Raw genomic sequence first — 15,287 nt, forward strand, 5'->3', positions numbered from 1 at the left:
GCAGTAAAAAAGATTTAGTGTCTAGCTACTTCTGGTTGTCAGAAGCTGGGAGTATAGTAAAGCAAGAGATTGGCTTTAGTCTTTCCCTGTTTCAGAAACTCCTTTCCTTTACTCACTGCAACCTGTTACTGGTAGTAGGAAATGGAGCAGGCAGTCTGATTTAGGCAAATCTTGTGTTCATCTGGGACTATGGCCTGAGCTGCACGAATGAGCAGTATCAATAATAATCTAAAATGCTCTTTTCCTGTTTTAAACTACATCTGAATTTAATTTAAATTTAGATCTAAATTATTGCTTTAGCTTCATATTTACTTTGGGTGTTGTTTGTTAGGCTGGTGAAAGGTGTGTTAGTTCTTCATTTCAGACAAGTATTTCAGACTTAGCCCTGAAATTAGTAGTAATAAGCAGCACAAGTTGTTTTGAGCCATGAATGGCTCCAAGGTATATTCAGCTGATCAAACTAGTCAAGTTCATTGTTTTACCAACTGCTCTCATGCTCTTTCCAGAACATGGACTAATTTTAGAGCTTAGAGATGAATTAGCAATTCACAGTGCATGTTCACCAGATGCTGTTGACACATGTGAATAAAACAGCAACACAGTAAGGCTGAAAAGAATTTTTGAAGATCACCTTGTCCCTTCAGTATTAAAGACTAAGCTAAACAAGAGAAGTAATATATTCATTCACCCCATGCCATTATTAAATTAGCCAAGATGAGGAGTAGAGTAGAAGAGTTTTATTGGTATGAGTCACAGTCTCCATAATTCAGCAAACAAATCGTGTAGTTCTGACAGGTGATTCTGTCTGGTTACTCATAGTGAAACTTTCTCAGTGCTGGACTTGGTTATTTACAAATTATACAGTTTATTTCCATGCATTTTGTGAGTCCATCAGATGAGTGTTCTGCAGAAGATGAGGACATATTTTTTGTGCAAAATGATATATGCCTTTTTGCAAGCCAGTAAATCTGTTTTAAAATAAGCTGCTGTCCCAGCCACTCCATTGTGTTTTTTTTCGTGCCTGTTCAATGTAAGACAGGCAATGATGCAGAGAGCAAGAATGGATAGCATAAAGGGTCCATTCCATATAGGTAAAGCTCAGATCTGAATACAGTCATGTTCATTCTTTTTTATTTTTTTCTCTCGTGCCAGAGATATACTGGGGGGGGGGGGGGGATGTTAAGCCATACACAGAAACATCTTAAACAAAAGGGGGTTAGAGAGTCAGCTACCCAAGTTTCTGATTCTCAAACAATCTCAGTGTGTGTCTTATCACTAGGACGTTCCCCTCAGGAGAAAAGAAATCTGAAACAAAGCTGTGAATCCTGTTGGGATGAAGAGACGTGTAAGATTATTTTCCTAGAAAACTTATTAAACAGATAGCTGCTATGCCTAGCATTTTTTATGAATCAAAGCGCCCATGCTTTTTTATTATGCAGGATCCATTGCTGCCTGTCTTTTATGTATGTAACAGTGACTGTCAGTGAAAACTGAATTGTGATTTAGCAGATCCATATAGTATGAAATATATGTTACTTGGGTTTTGTGCTCTTATTTTGCTGCTCACATGGCCAGAGGGACTGTTATCATAAGTAGAGGAGACGGATAAAATCCAGTCAGCCAGCAAGAGGTTTGTTAAATAACAAAACTGCAATAAACTACTATAAAATCTGACTAGAAAATTTGTTCTCAGATACTATCTGAGATTTCAACTACTGTTATCATTTTCATTGTTATTTTGATTCATCTTCTATCATTGTTTTCTGATCCTCTTTCTATCCTGCAGAACTTTCCCCCTCCTATGTATTTTCATAGTGGATAATTTCTCCCAGCAATAGATCATGACTGTTCCTAAAATATTTGCCTGAGAGCTTTTGCTTCTCCATTGGGAGGAGACATCAAAGAGTTATTATCTAATTGATTTTGTGTTTTGTCTTTTTCTTCCATGAAAAATGAGGTCGTCACAACACAGGATAAGAAAAAGACATTTAAAATAAATTAAGACATAGCCTATAGCTTTACTAAGACCTATTCATATGCACTGTAAACATTTTATTAGTTTTTTTTCTTAAAAGATGTTTACTTAATAGGAATGTTAGGGTTTTGTTTTTGGTTTTGTTTTTTTACCTAAAGTGTCAAGAGATTTGAACATAGAAATACAGTGATGTAGATCACTAGAATATAGAGACTGAATAAATTGTCCAACCGAAATGGGAAGCTCTGAAACTCCCTCAAGATTTATGGTTAGGCAGACTCCATTCTTTCTGAGTTAAGGCTGAAAAACTAAGAACTTAACTGCAAGCATATGGATTCCCTGTGCTGCCATTTCAAATGGTGCTTAACTCAAACAAATTAGTCAATCTAACTGAGATAGGCAGATCTTCAGCTATCTTTTGTCAAATGTGGATCTATGCAATTTTATATTGCTATGTGAACAAAAGAGAGGTCAGAGTTCTGATAATTTTATAAATCTGTCAGTTACAATGCCCAGTGAAATCAACTGAATTTCCACATAAAAAGGTGAAGAGAAAGTAGACAGATACGTGTCAGCAACATGTTGCAAATCCATAATCTTACAATGATTTTTTTTGTTAGCTATCAAAATATGTTTAAGTTTGTAGCAAAACTACTGAGAACAGAAATAGGACCATACAGTGAAAAGACGAAGGAAAAAATGCCTGCCTGCAATTAATAATGATACTTCAGTTGCAAGACAGTACCATTAAAATAGTATTTCTAGTGTAAGAATCACCATGAATTTGAGAAAAGTCAACAGGGCTTCACAAAAGGCAGTTCGTGCCTGACAAATCTGGTGGCCTTCTATGATAAAGTGACCTGCTCGGTTGACATGGGGCGAGCAGTCAACATATTGTCTACTTGGACTTCTCCAAGGCCTTCGATACGATTCCCCCTGGCCTCCTCCTGGAGAAATTGATCCTTATAGAGAAACTGTTGATATGTAGGCTGGATGAGCAGACAGTGAGGTGGATTGAAAACTGGCTGAACAGCTGGGCTCAGATTATGGTGATCAGCCACACAAAGTCTAGTTGGAGGCCAGTAACTAGTGGTGTACCTCAGTTGTCAGGACTGAGTCTAATCCTGTTTAACATCTTCATAAATGATCTGGATGATGGTACAGAGTGTACCCTTAGCAAGTTTGCTGATGACACAAAACTGGGAGAAGTAGCTGATACACCCAAGGATCATGCTGCCATCCAGAGGGACCTCAACAGGCTGGAGAAGTGGTCTGACAGGAGCCTCGTGATGTTCAGCAAGGGCAAAGGCAATTTTCTGCACCTGGGAAGGAACAAGCCCAGGCACTAGTATATGCTGGTACCCACCCAGCTGGAAAGCAGCTGGGCAGAAAAGGACCAAGGAGTACTGGTGGACACCAAGTTGAACATGAGCCAACAGTGTGCCCTTGTGGCAAAGAAGGCTAATGGTATCCTGGCCTCAGGAGGAGTGTTGCCAGCCGGTCTGAGGGAGGTGATCCTTCCCCTCTACTCAGCACTGGTGAGGCCACACCTGGAGTACTGTGCCCAGTTCTGAGCTCCTCAGTACAGGAGACCCATGGACATATGAAGTCCAACGAAGGGCCACAAAGGTGATGAAAGGACTGGAGCATTTCTCCTATTAAGAAAGGCTGAGCGATCTGGGACTGTTTAGCCTCGAAAAGAGCAGGCTCAGGGGGATCTTATCAATGTATATAATGGAGCCAGGTTGCTTGCAGTAGTGCCCCGTGACAGGACAAGAGGCAATGGACACAAAATGAAACACAAGAGGTTCCTTGTGGACATAAGGTAGCACTTTTTACTCTGAGGGTGACCGAGCACTGGCACAGGTTGCCCAGGGAGGTGCTGGAGTCTCCACCCTTGGAGATATTCAGAAGCCATCTGGACATGGTCCTAGGCAGCTGGCTCTAGGTAGCCCTGCTTGAGCAGAAGAGTTGGACCAGTTTTCTTCCAGAGGTCACTTCCAACCTCAACCATTCATTGATTCTGTGAAAGCAGAAATGTTAGTTGACAGTCTCGTTTCTAAGATCTGCTCTCTGTTTTGACATATCTCAATTGTCTATAATAGCTTAGACACCTACATGTAGACGCCTAAATATATGTATATTCTCAAACTGTATGAAACCCAGGTTGTCTTGATGTAGCATAAAGAGTAGCACAAGTATCTAATTTATTTGTTAAGTGTTGTTACTTGAGCTAGTTAGCTTTTCGCTAGGTCTTATGTAATTTTCTCCAATTTGTTGAAATTGCTCCAGTTGTTTCTGACAAATGGAGTAGAAATTTATGTTCACAATTATAATCTCCATGTAATCTCAGGAAATTATGCCTGAGAAGGAGCTCCTAACTGTTTGATACTTCTCTATCTCTGAAACATACAGCTCCTTCTCCAAGATCTGTGGTCATGGTAATCAGTTCTAGACAGTTTCTGTGCCCCACTGCTCAGGCCTATGTAAGACAAGGTTATGCCATTTTTTATATTGTGCATTACTCAAATATTGCCCTTATTTTACTTTTGTGTTTTTTTTTTTTTTTTCAGTTATCTACCTTCCTGCTAAAAAATTATTTCAAAATCTTAGCTTTCATTAAAAAAAGTTTCCAGTCTAGGTGATGCAGAAATAAGTTAAAAATAAGGTCCTTAAAGATTTAATACTGAAGAATGAATAACAAGGGTAAAAAATAATTCTTAAAAGTGCAGTATTTTTAAAACATTTTCATGGCAGGACTTTTGCTGGAGTCTGACGGATGCCTCTGAGTGCTTGGAATCGACTGTGTTAGCTCTGTAGCTTTACAGGGGTTTATTCACAAAAAGATGTGAATAAAATAATGTCTGAGCACAAATATTAAATGGTAGAGGGCAAGAGAAGGTGTTCCTTCTGAGGCAGTGGTACTTTCCAAGGCCCTCCCTAGGATGCAGTTAGGTGAAGTAGAAGATCTGCAGGCAGACGTTGCCCACGAGAAGAGGCAAATAAATCTTTGTGGCCCTCACAATTTGCACATATTATACAGTCATTCACCACCATTAGAAATACATGAGACATTTTGTGCGTTATTGCATGTACTCCAGAGAAGCTGGAGAGGTAGATTATAACTTTTCCTAACATTTCTTTTTTTCAGTCTCACTTATTTTTTTCTTACATAACGGGAGTCCTGATAACTTTGAAATGAGTTATATGATAGTTTTACATCTACCTGCCCGGATATTTACTATGTATTAACGTATAAGATTTCTGATAAAAAAAAGCTCATCACGTTTTATTTGTACGATGGCTTGCAGATTTGGTAGCTTTCTCATCGGCTCATACTGCACACAGCTCCTTTTTTTTAATGGAGAGAGTGGAAATTACCTGGTTTGAAATGCAGGATAAAACAACACTACTGGAAATATTTTTGTGAAGGAATAAAAGTTGTGGTACCTTTAGGACTGCGCATTTTCCTCCTTTCAAACAAGATAGCACCTGCAATAACTGACTCAGTTCTCCAAAACTCTGCCCCAAAAAGTGTGTCTACCTCTGTTCAGGTCTGAGTGCACTATTCTGCCATAGGCCAAAGCCACAAACCTGTCATGAACCACTCAGCTGCAGAACAGAGGTCCGGAATATGGGAGAGTAACAGCTGTAACAAAACATAATGTCAAAAGAGCAATCTGTGTGTAAGGAGAGTAATTCTTTATTTGTTTGTTTTCCAGCTGTATTAGCTGCTTCAAAGGAAGTACCTGTTTCTTGAGGTGACCTTGCTTCACTAATATCTGTGGTCTGTAACAAGCTACAGTATTACAACTGTAAGTATGGCCTTCTGTTTTGATTTTAGCCTATTAAGAAAGTAATTCAGTGCCCACTTAAGATCTGGCAGGCTTTGCAGCCTTCAGGGTGATTCAAACTGAAAGGCTTGTCACATTAGAAATATTTCAGGTAAGCCTGACCAAGTCTGAGCAAATGTCAGATTTACAAAGAGTCTTGTCAAAAACATAAAGTTACCAAGCTGGCGAAGAAGAAAAAACCTTCTGAGCTGCATAATCTTAATTGTTATTTGTAGCTGTAACAGATCAGAAAATAATACTTGAATTAACAGACATTATTTTAAGTGAGACTGTCTCTTTAATAATTAACTCCAACAGTTAGAAAAAGGCACTCCAAAGCTGGAACCCTTCTTTCTTGTAGTTAAGTCTGCTTTCATTACTTTTCCCTTGATGTTGGATTATAGAGAAAAGTTAAAAAATAAAAGAGAACCTCAAGCCAGATTTTTAAATCCAGAGATAGGCAACAAATTTAAGTGCCCTGATTTCTGAAATGCTGAGCCTCTGGCAGCTTTCCTTTACTTTAAAGGAGCTGCCAGGGGCTCAGTACCTGAAAATAAGGTCAGTTATTGAGGCACTTCACTAAAGATTGATGATCCAGAGAGAGGAGATCCATAACCAGAGCATAGCAGGATTGTGCCCCTTTGGGAGGAGAGAAAAGTCTGAACAGAAAAAGAGAGTCACATCCTTGTTGTTACTAAGCAGTAAGTGCAGTATCCACAGGAGGAAGTAAAGTATCTCTATTTTACAAAACGTAACCATTGACTTTTGGTTTTGGTTTTGTTTTTTTTTTTTAAAAAAAACCAACAAAACAAAGAACAAAACACTGGAATGAAAGCAAGAGAATTTTAGGGACTAGCATGATTTAAAAAGTCAAACTTCAGATCACTGTATCATGGCTTTCCATTCTGCTGGCTGGTCTGCCTCTGAAGGGTGATACAACCCTGCCTTTTTTCTCTTTTTTTGCCACATTGGAGTAGAAATGCTGCAGTTAGGTTTCGTCCCGGCAACAGAATGAATGTGGGATCAGGGGGTTCCATTAAAGCTAATTTTCCCTCTCTCTTAGCTGTCTCCTCAGGCTGAGTATAGTAGCACCATGATGTGTTTTGTTTGGGAAATTAAAAATGTTGAAAGGAGGGAAATAAAAAAGAATTTCCAACAGTTCTGTCAAGTTACATTGCTCTGACCCTTCATTTGCTTTTGAGCTCCAGCATGTATTTTTTATCAGATTTTGCCTCTTAATTTTGAGTCTTCTGCATCTCCCCTGCACAAAGCTATCCCATGGTACAAGCTGTGCTAGCACTCACATTAAAAACACTAGTTTTCAAGGATTCTTTACTGAGCTGTGAAAATTCGCTCTAGGCAGACATATGCCTCAGGGCTGAGATGCAGAAGGAGACTGCATAAGTCTCCAAGGCCATTTTGTGACATCGTTTCTTTGCCCCTAAAGTGGCAGTTCCATCCTGAAAGTTCCAGAAACTTCATTTTTGTGTTCTGCTCTGCTGAAGCTCTCTGGAGTTGTACCCAGTTACTCTAGGGATTCAAAGGGGTTTTATGTCAACGAGCACCAGCCAGCTCAGAGAACCTGAACTGGACCTTTCTCCCCACAAGGCACACTGGTGTGCATTATAATCACATGGATAATAGGCCTACCTCTTCAGCCTCACTCTGGTGTGCAGTAGCCCAGGTGTCCACAGTGGCCTGCTTTAAAGGTCTTGATTTGCATAAGTGGGCCTGCCAACAAATATATTTTTCCCTCAGAAACTGATTTATGAACTTGCTGGAGTCTTCTCTACACAAGCTTTGCTTGCAGCCAGAGATCAGTTTTGGGTATGTGTGAAAAGCTAGCAGTTTGGGAAGTAGAAAATCCTCCAGACAAATCTAAAAAGCCAAACACTGCTAGAAAAATGAATATAATGATAGTAAGTGATTGAGAAGTTTCTGATTTAGTATCTCTTTGGTTTGTTTTGATAGGCTTCAGTATAAGGCTGTGTTTTAATGCTCTTAGACTGAGTACTCTCGAATGTACTGCAGTAATGAGCAAGAGTTCTAGACAATTCCAAGGGGGTTTTACAGGACTTGCAGAGCAGAGGGCTGTAGGAGCCATTCCCGTATAAAAATTAGACTTGGTCCAGGGTTAATCATGGCGGGAACTTTGTGAAAAGGTTATATGAGGAAAAGCAATGTAGGATTAGTACTGTGGCATTCCTCCTTCTCATAGTGAGCATTTTATAAAACCAACTCAAAAATAAGATGAAAAGGACCTTTTTCGTCCTTTTGATAATTGTGAATTATCAAACTCATAGTAATTTGAGAATTGATCACATAAACAGTTTGATAATGATAAATTACCAAAATTCTTTGTATTGGTCCTTACACTGATATAATAGCACGGTGTATAGTAAGACCATATGTGATGTGATAACTCACACTTGTATTACCATTCAGTCATCTTAACTGAGACTAGCATGACTGGATTTACAAAAGAAAGAATCCAGTGGTGTTTCCTGTAGAAGTGATACAATGGGATAAGATCCCTGTCTGAAGTCGAGTGAGCCAGCACAGCAATTAAGGCAGTGGTTGTGACTGTTCTCCTCTTTTTCAGAGCTGGGTAAAATACCTGGGTTATGACTCCAGGTAGGGAAGAATGAGAAAGAGTAGGAGAATCTTTGAATTTATGTACTGTATAAACACAATGACAGAAGGTGCTGAGGGTATACACAAACAATAGAGAGTTGAGACCTAAGAAGCTAGTCAAATATCTTTGTCCAGCTGACCTGCTTTAGGGCAGACCTTTGAGTGTTCCCCAGGTGCTAAATAAGCCAACATTGCTGCTGTTAGTGCTGGTCAACACACCGTCCTTGTTGCCTGTAGGGAGAGCAGGCTTCTTCCTTGAAAAGTAAATACATGCATCATCTGCAACTCTTTTCTTAGATTCTGTCAGATCACCCGTGCCAAGCACAGCACTGATGCCAAATAGGAGCATTCATAGAAAGCATAGAAAATTGTGTTGTAAAGCATAGCTGCAGGTATGTAGTCCAACCTCTTTCTCAAAGCAGGGCTAACTTCAAAATTAGGCCAGACTACTGAAGGCCTTTCTTCAGTAGTTTTGGAAATTTCAAAGGATGGTAATTCCACAGCCTTTCTATGCAACCTATTGCAATTCTGAACCACTCTTATTGTCAACCACTCTTTATCTTTTATTATGCTCATCTAGAATTCCTTTGCTTCTTCCCCGAAGCAAGGAGTACTTCAGAAACAGCTTATTCCATGTCCCAATCAATATCTCTGATCTTCTCCTTGTATATAACCGGAATATACTTTTCTAACATACAATTTGGAGTAAGGCCACAAATTTCTGTAGCTTTCCAAATCCAGTCTGAACACAAATTCTTTATGTAATATAAATTCTAACAATCCTTTTGTAAGCTATCCATGTTATTGTTAATGTTAAAACCTCAATGGTAACCTATTGAATCTGATTTTTTGTTTTGTTTTTTGTTTTTTTAAACCACTGGTCCTTGAAAATAATATATGGAAATATGTATATCTACAACAGTAGTAAAACAGTCTTTTGTTCTTTTTATTCAAATTTCAGTGATTTGATGGCAATTTTGTATAGGTGATGTCGTTTGGAAGGCATGCAATTGGTACTGGTATTGGTATTCTGCTACGCTTATAGACAATCAACTAGTAAAGCATAGCTATAAACAATTTGTCATTTTTAAGATTGCTTCAGCAAATATTAGTTTCTAAGTCTGCAGCCAAAACATGTAGTTATATGGATGTTTATGTCAACTATAACATTTCAATCTTTACTGACCATGTACTCTTTGGCAAAAGATTATCTTTCAGTGAAAGTTTAAGATGGATAAAGATATCCACAGAAGATTTTACAGTATTAAAAAAACTTCTTGTTGGGATAATTTGAAATATGTTGTTAGTGATGTCTCTAAAGGCACGTTTGTGTTAATTGTGACAATGTGAATTAAAGCACACGGAAAATAGATACCTATTACATACAAATTCAGTGAAATAAATGTGTTTTATGCTGCCACCTTATGGTAGCACAAGTGACATGAGTCTTGATGTAATAGTATACTGTACAGGAAAAATTATCAGAAAAATAGGCATTATCATTCCTGCCAATAAGCTTGTACAAAGTAAAATAAATTTTGTTAGTAATAGGAGTTTAACTGGGAAAATTTAGTTATAATTTTCTAAAATTTCACTGAAAATGATTGTAATTTCTTTAGAAAACATTGCGCTAAATCTCTTCATCCTGAGAATGAGGATGGTAGTTAATTGGTAATGTCTGGAAGGACATACTTATTGGATATCTAGATATTTCTGGCAGGTTTGGATAAATAGCTAGTGAAGTAGTATCTTTGGTATTACATTTTGAACATGTTGGCACTCTGTCCATTTTTCTGGGCAGAAGCGTAGTCATGTTTATTATAGCCAAATAATACCAGAATATTTCGACTTTTATAAATATTTCCAAAAGTGTCTTCATAAGCAGTGAAAGAATATGTTTCTTTCACAGAATGCATATTTAAAGTGTGTATATGTTGCTGTAGGGTTGCATGACTCTTGGACCTACATATATTCAGGAAACGCTTAGAAGAAAAATCCATACAAGACTGTTAAAGCTGAAGGGACTACCTTTGCTTAGGATGTCCATGAACAATGCATTGCTAGAAACTGGGAGAGAATATAGGACTCCTGTAATCACACATGTATGTTTGCCTCATCCTTATACTCTTCCCTAAGCACTTGCCTTTGGACCCAGTCAGATGGATCTTTGCTCTGATCAGGTTCAGCCATTCCTGTGTTCATTGGCAGAAAAGCAGCTAATGATTATCTCTGTTCTTAATATGAATGAATATTGCAAATCTGATCCCAGACTAATATGATGAAAGAACAATGGATGTACACCTTTTTTCAATATATAATCAAACCTTGGTATTTAATGGAAAGCAATCTCAAGTATTTAGCAACAGCTTCAAGTTTGTTTACAGCACAAGGATAAATAGAATCTCTTGATGCAAAAATGTTCCTCTGCTAAGTAATTTTCTGGTCTTTTATTGTTGTACTTTCAGCTACGTAAAATACAAAGCACAAGTGCTCAGTTGATGAAGATGTCAGACTGAAAACATAAAAGTTTATGTTTAAATGAATCTGAATCTATGTTCTAGACCCCAGCTGGAAATGGATTTCAAATTGACAAGCGTAACAGCTGAACGTATGTGAACTGCTATGAAATGGCCAACTTCAGATGGTCTCAACAACCTCTAAATTCTTAAAGATAATAGGCTAGATAAAAACAGAGATGCTAAATTGTGCAGAGCTTTATACTGTAAGTTGTCATGTAGCAATTTAAAAATCAATTCAGTGTTGATCAGGAAGCCAATGTAATTCTCTCAGAACTCAAGTTTCATACTGAGACCTCCTTGTGCATGCTAAATCACAGCATCTGTATTTTGTATGCTTAGGAAGAAATTGCATTTAGGGGAAATATTCAGAAAGTCATGCAGCAATCCAATTCTATATGCTAAGATACTGAGAAAACATATGGTAGCATACGCAGTAATGGCATTTTGTGAGCTGTAGCTCAGTAAACTAAATCTGGTCTTGAAGTTCCAAGGTCATATTCTTGACTCTATTATTTATATAGTGTGTCACTTTAAAGTAGTATTTCCTGTTTGACAAGTCCAACTCATTATTGTTTCTTTGTACATTTTTGTCCTTCAGGAGATAAAAAAAAAAAAAAAAGAAAGCAGTAGAGGAATAAAAATCTGCCAATGTTTGCTAAACACAGTCCAAAGTCCATGCAGTGACTCCCAGCATCCTTATTTCTGCTTAACAGTGTCTTATTCTCTACAAAGTAATCCCAATCTTTGATGAACTTCCTTGTGTCTTAGATGCTAGATGAAGGAAAAGCTTGGGGAACTAGGTATATACAATTCTTTTCAGAAAAATTGTGTGTCACTTTATCTAAAGTAGCGTTTCCTATTTGAAGAGTCCAACTGTTATTTTCATTGGTTTCTTTGTATATTTTTGCCCTCCAACCATAAGAGAGAACTTATTATCCATAATAAAAAGCTTGCATTTTCTTAAAATTAAATGCAAAGCTCAAAAAACTATTTATAGATCCTGTTAGAGCTGCTACCTCTTGTGCTTCAATAAAAGCTTTATATTTTCAGCAATATGGATGTTCAGCTTATAACTTACATCCAAATTTTAAAGCAGATGAAGTAGATTTAGAAAAATATTGGCTAATGCTAGCCTGCTGACCAAAAAAAGACAAACTAAGAAAAATATTTAAAATTGCATTATGAAATGTGTTACTTGACTGAGAAAATTTCTGTAATTTACCACCACTTTGGTGCAATTCATTGTAGCTGTATTTCGACATTTTTCTTTGGTTCCGTTGAGGATGCTCAGCTTCAACTAACTGAAGGAATATGCTGCTCCACTGACAAACATCTCAGCCTTGGTTAAATGAGACTTTGTAAAAAGGACATATCATACTGATGAAATCATTAAAAACAAACAAACAAACAAACTTCACTGCATTACTGAATAAGTATTTGATCTTTTTTTGCTTCCATCTCCTTCTTGCTGTTTAGACTAAACCTGCTATAATAGGTTCCCCACCAAATTATGAAGCTACCTTCAATTACTTTTTGGAGCAAAAGCACTACTTGAAACTTTTTGGTGTTCAGAAAAATGGATACTATTTTTTGATCAAATTTCTTTGTGCTTGAATCTTAATGTATTTTTTCCAGTCGTCTTAAGCACTACTGAATGATACTAGAAAAGGTGAAGCATCTGTCCTTCTAAAGTAGTTTAAGAACATTCGGTGTGATGCTGGGCTCTTATACGCTTCTTTTTTTTTCAAATTGTTAATAATAAGTTGAGAACTTATGTATCACACTTCGGAATGACTACAACAGTTCTCCTGTTGTGTTTCAGAAGACATATGAGTGTTTTTAGATGACATTTAGTGCAGCAAAGACACAGCATTCTTCAATTTTCTTTCTAGTCTTAGCCTAAACAGTTCAAGTAACAATCAAAAGTAGCAAACATAGATAGACATTTAAAGTCAGTATTAGTTCCTTTTTTAATCAGTTAATATCAGTGAATTGTTCAGACTCCTCCCTTCAGTTTTGCTCATTCTTCACTGAATATCTGGTCATTGATAATTTTGTTTAAATCATCTTTGAGGAGTAGGTGAAGGTGAAGGGTTTCATTTATTTCTTTAAGCTACTAATATTATACTAGACTATAGATAATCAGTTTGGAATAAAGGAATGTTGAAATATTCTGATCATATTGAAGTTTTTGTGGCAGTTGTGGAGGAGGAGGGGGGAAGGAGGATGTTTTTGCATAAGCACCTTTTTATTTTAGCCATTTCCTTAAATGCTAGCTTTTAAATGAAGCTAGAGTTGAACTGAAGGAATTAAAATGATCATATTGTCTTTGTTTTAAATCATAGTGGTATATAAACTGTATCACTTGAGGATGGTAAAGTATTTGATAGCACTTAAAAGCAGACGATAAAAATATTATTTAAGTTAAAGTTTTATTGGCTATAGGATGGTATTCTTAATGATACTGGAAGAAAATGCTAATCACAGAATCGAAATGACAGTGTACAGTCTAATGTAATATAGTAGATCATTTAACATAGACAAAGGGAACAAGCTCTTCCTTTTTTCAAGGAGCTAATACAGCTGAATTTCTCAGTAATGGAGTTGATCAGACCCAAGAATATGATGAAAGAATGTATTTAGACAGGACATATAAACAAAGGCAGACAGAGCATGTTGTTCTATGATGCCTATGACAATCAAACATGCCAAACTAAATACTTGATGCCAGTTTCAGCTGTGTGGGCAAACCTCAGCTATGGGTTTATGAGTTACCAGTATGATTCCAAGTAGCTCAATGATTTGATGTGCTGGAATTCCAGTAGCAGTGCCGACAGTATTGTAATATAACTATCTTCCTTGAACACAGAGATGCATCTATCCTGCTAAACAAGAAGATACAGAAATGTCGGTAGTTAGTTCTTTGATTGTTTGGGGTTTTGTTTTCATGAATGATCAGGAGAAGTTACCTTTAATAATGGCAGTCAATAGCTCAGTGAGTAGGGCACTCCTGTTTAGGGAAAGATATTCAATTCCCAGCTGTGCAGATGAGGAACACAAGCTTGAAACTTGATTTCCTGTTTCCTGGGGGACCGCAGCACACACAACATATATAGAGTATCACCTGAGAAAGAACAAAGGGAGTTAGAAAGAGGAAGGGAGAGATAGACCTCAAAAAATTTCAGGAGAAGAAAATGTATGATAAACAGGAGGTATGGCTAAGCCAGAATCCTGTAGTATCTCTTGTAAGAAGGCACACATCACAGATGAGCGAATGAGCAGTACCACAATCTGGGTCAGAAGAAAATGAAAATAATGCATTTAAGCATAGTTATATCTATTTCTTACTGGTTCTTAGGGTGTGTAAGTAAGTTGAATTTTGTAGCCAGTATGATCAAAGGTAGTAGAAGACTCTAAAGAGTGTTGGTATTAGCTCCTTTTCGAAAGGCACCAACAAAGGGTGAAGCTAGTGTCAAGCGTGAGAGGAGTTCTAGTAACTCAGCTTTGTGTGGTGCCTCACCATTTTTTAATCATTTTTTTTCCTAAATAATGTTATTGGTTATGGTAATTGGTGAGGATGTCAATCAGCAATTTCTTGAGGAAAATGATAACAGTACTTCTTTAAGTTAGCCTGTCCACACAAAGCAAAGTCTTAATGTATTTTATGAAAAGAAGAAACATGTCCTTGTTGATGTTTTCTGTAGGTGTGGGTCCTGCTCTCCAATTGCTGATCTGAAGATCTAGCAATGCACAGACTTTAGTGAACTAACCCACTTGAAATAGAGAGTTGGTGATTTCCCCCTGAAATAAGCCTTTAATCTCATGGACCAATTTCTTTTGCTTAAATCAAAGTCCTTTAATCAGTCTTGACATCTAGAGTAGGATTATTCTCAAAAAGAAAAAAAAGCCAAACAAACAAAAGTTGCTTTGTTCTATTCCCATTAAATTCAATGCAAAATCTCACATCCTTTTCTTTATGAACAGAGTTAAACTAGTGATGAATGTTTTAAAATTCTTATCTGTGTTTCCTGTTTACTATTAAAAGCCATGCAGTTCATTAAGGCCTACAGGTTCCATTAAATTTCAGGTTCTGCCAAGTGCGTGTTATGAAGGACTGCAAAATGTGTTTAGACAGACAGAGTTTAAATAATACACAAAACCTAAGATGTTAAGGATCCTGAGACATACACAGAGATGATGTTAACTACATGCCCTTCCATGATTTTTTTTCATAGTGTCTTTGATGTCCAATGTTACCTTCAGACATTGTTTCCACCAGAGATCATGACTTACGGCAAAGAGTTATGCTATGTTAATGGAGTTGCA

This window comes from Platalea leucorodia (genome assembly GCF_965183815.1).
Source record: "Platalea leucorodia genome assembly, chromosome: Z".
In the NCBI taxonomy this organism is placed as follows: domain Eukaryota; kingdom Metazoa; phylum Chordata; class Aves; order Pelecaniformes; family Threskiornithidae; genus Platalea; species Platalea leucorodia.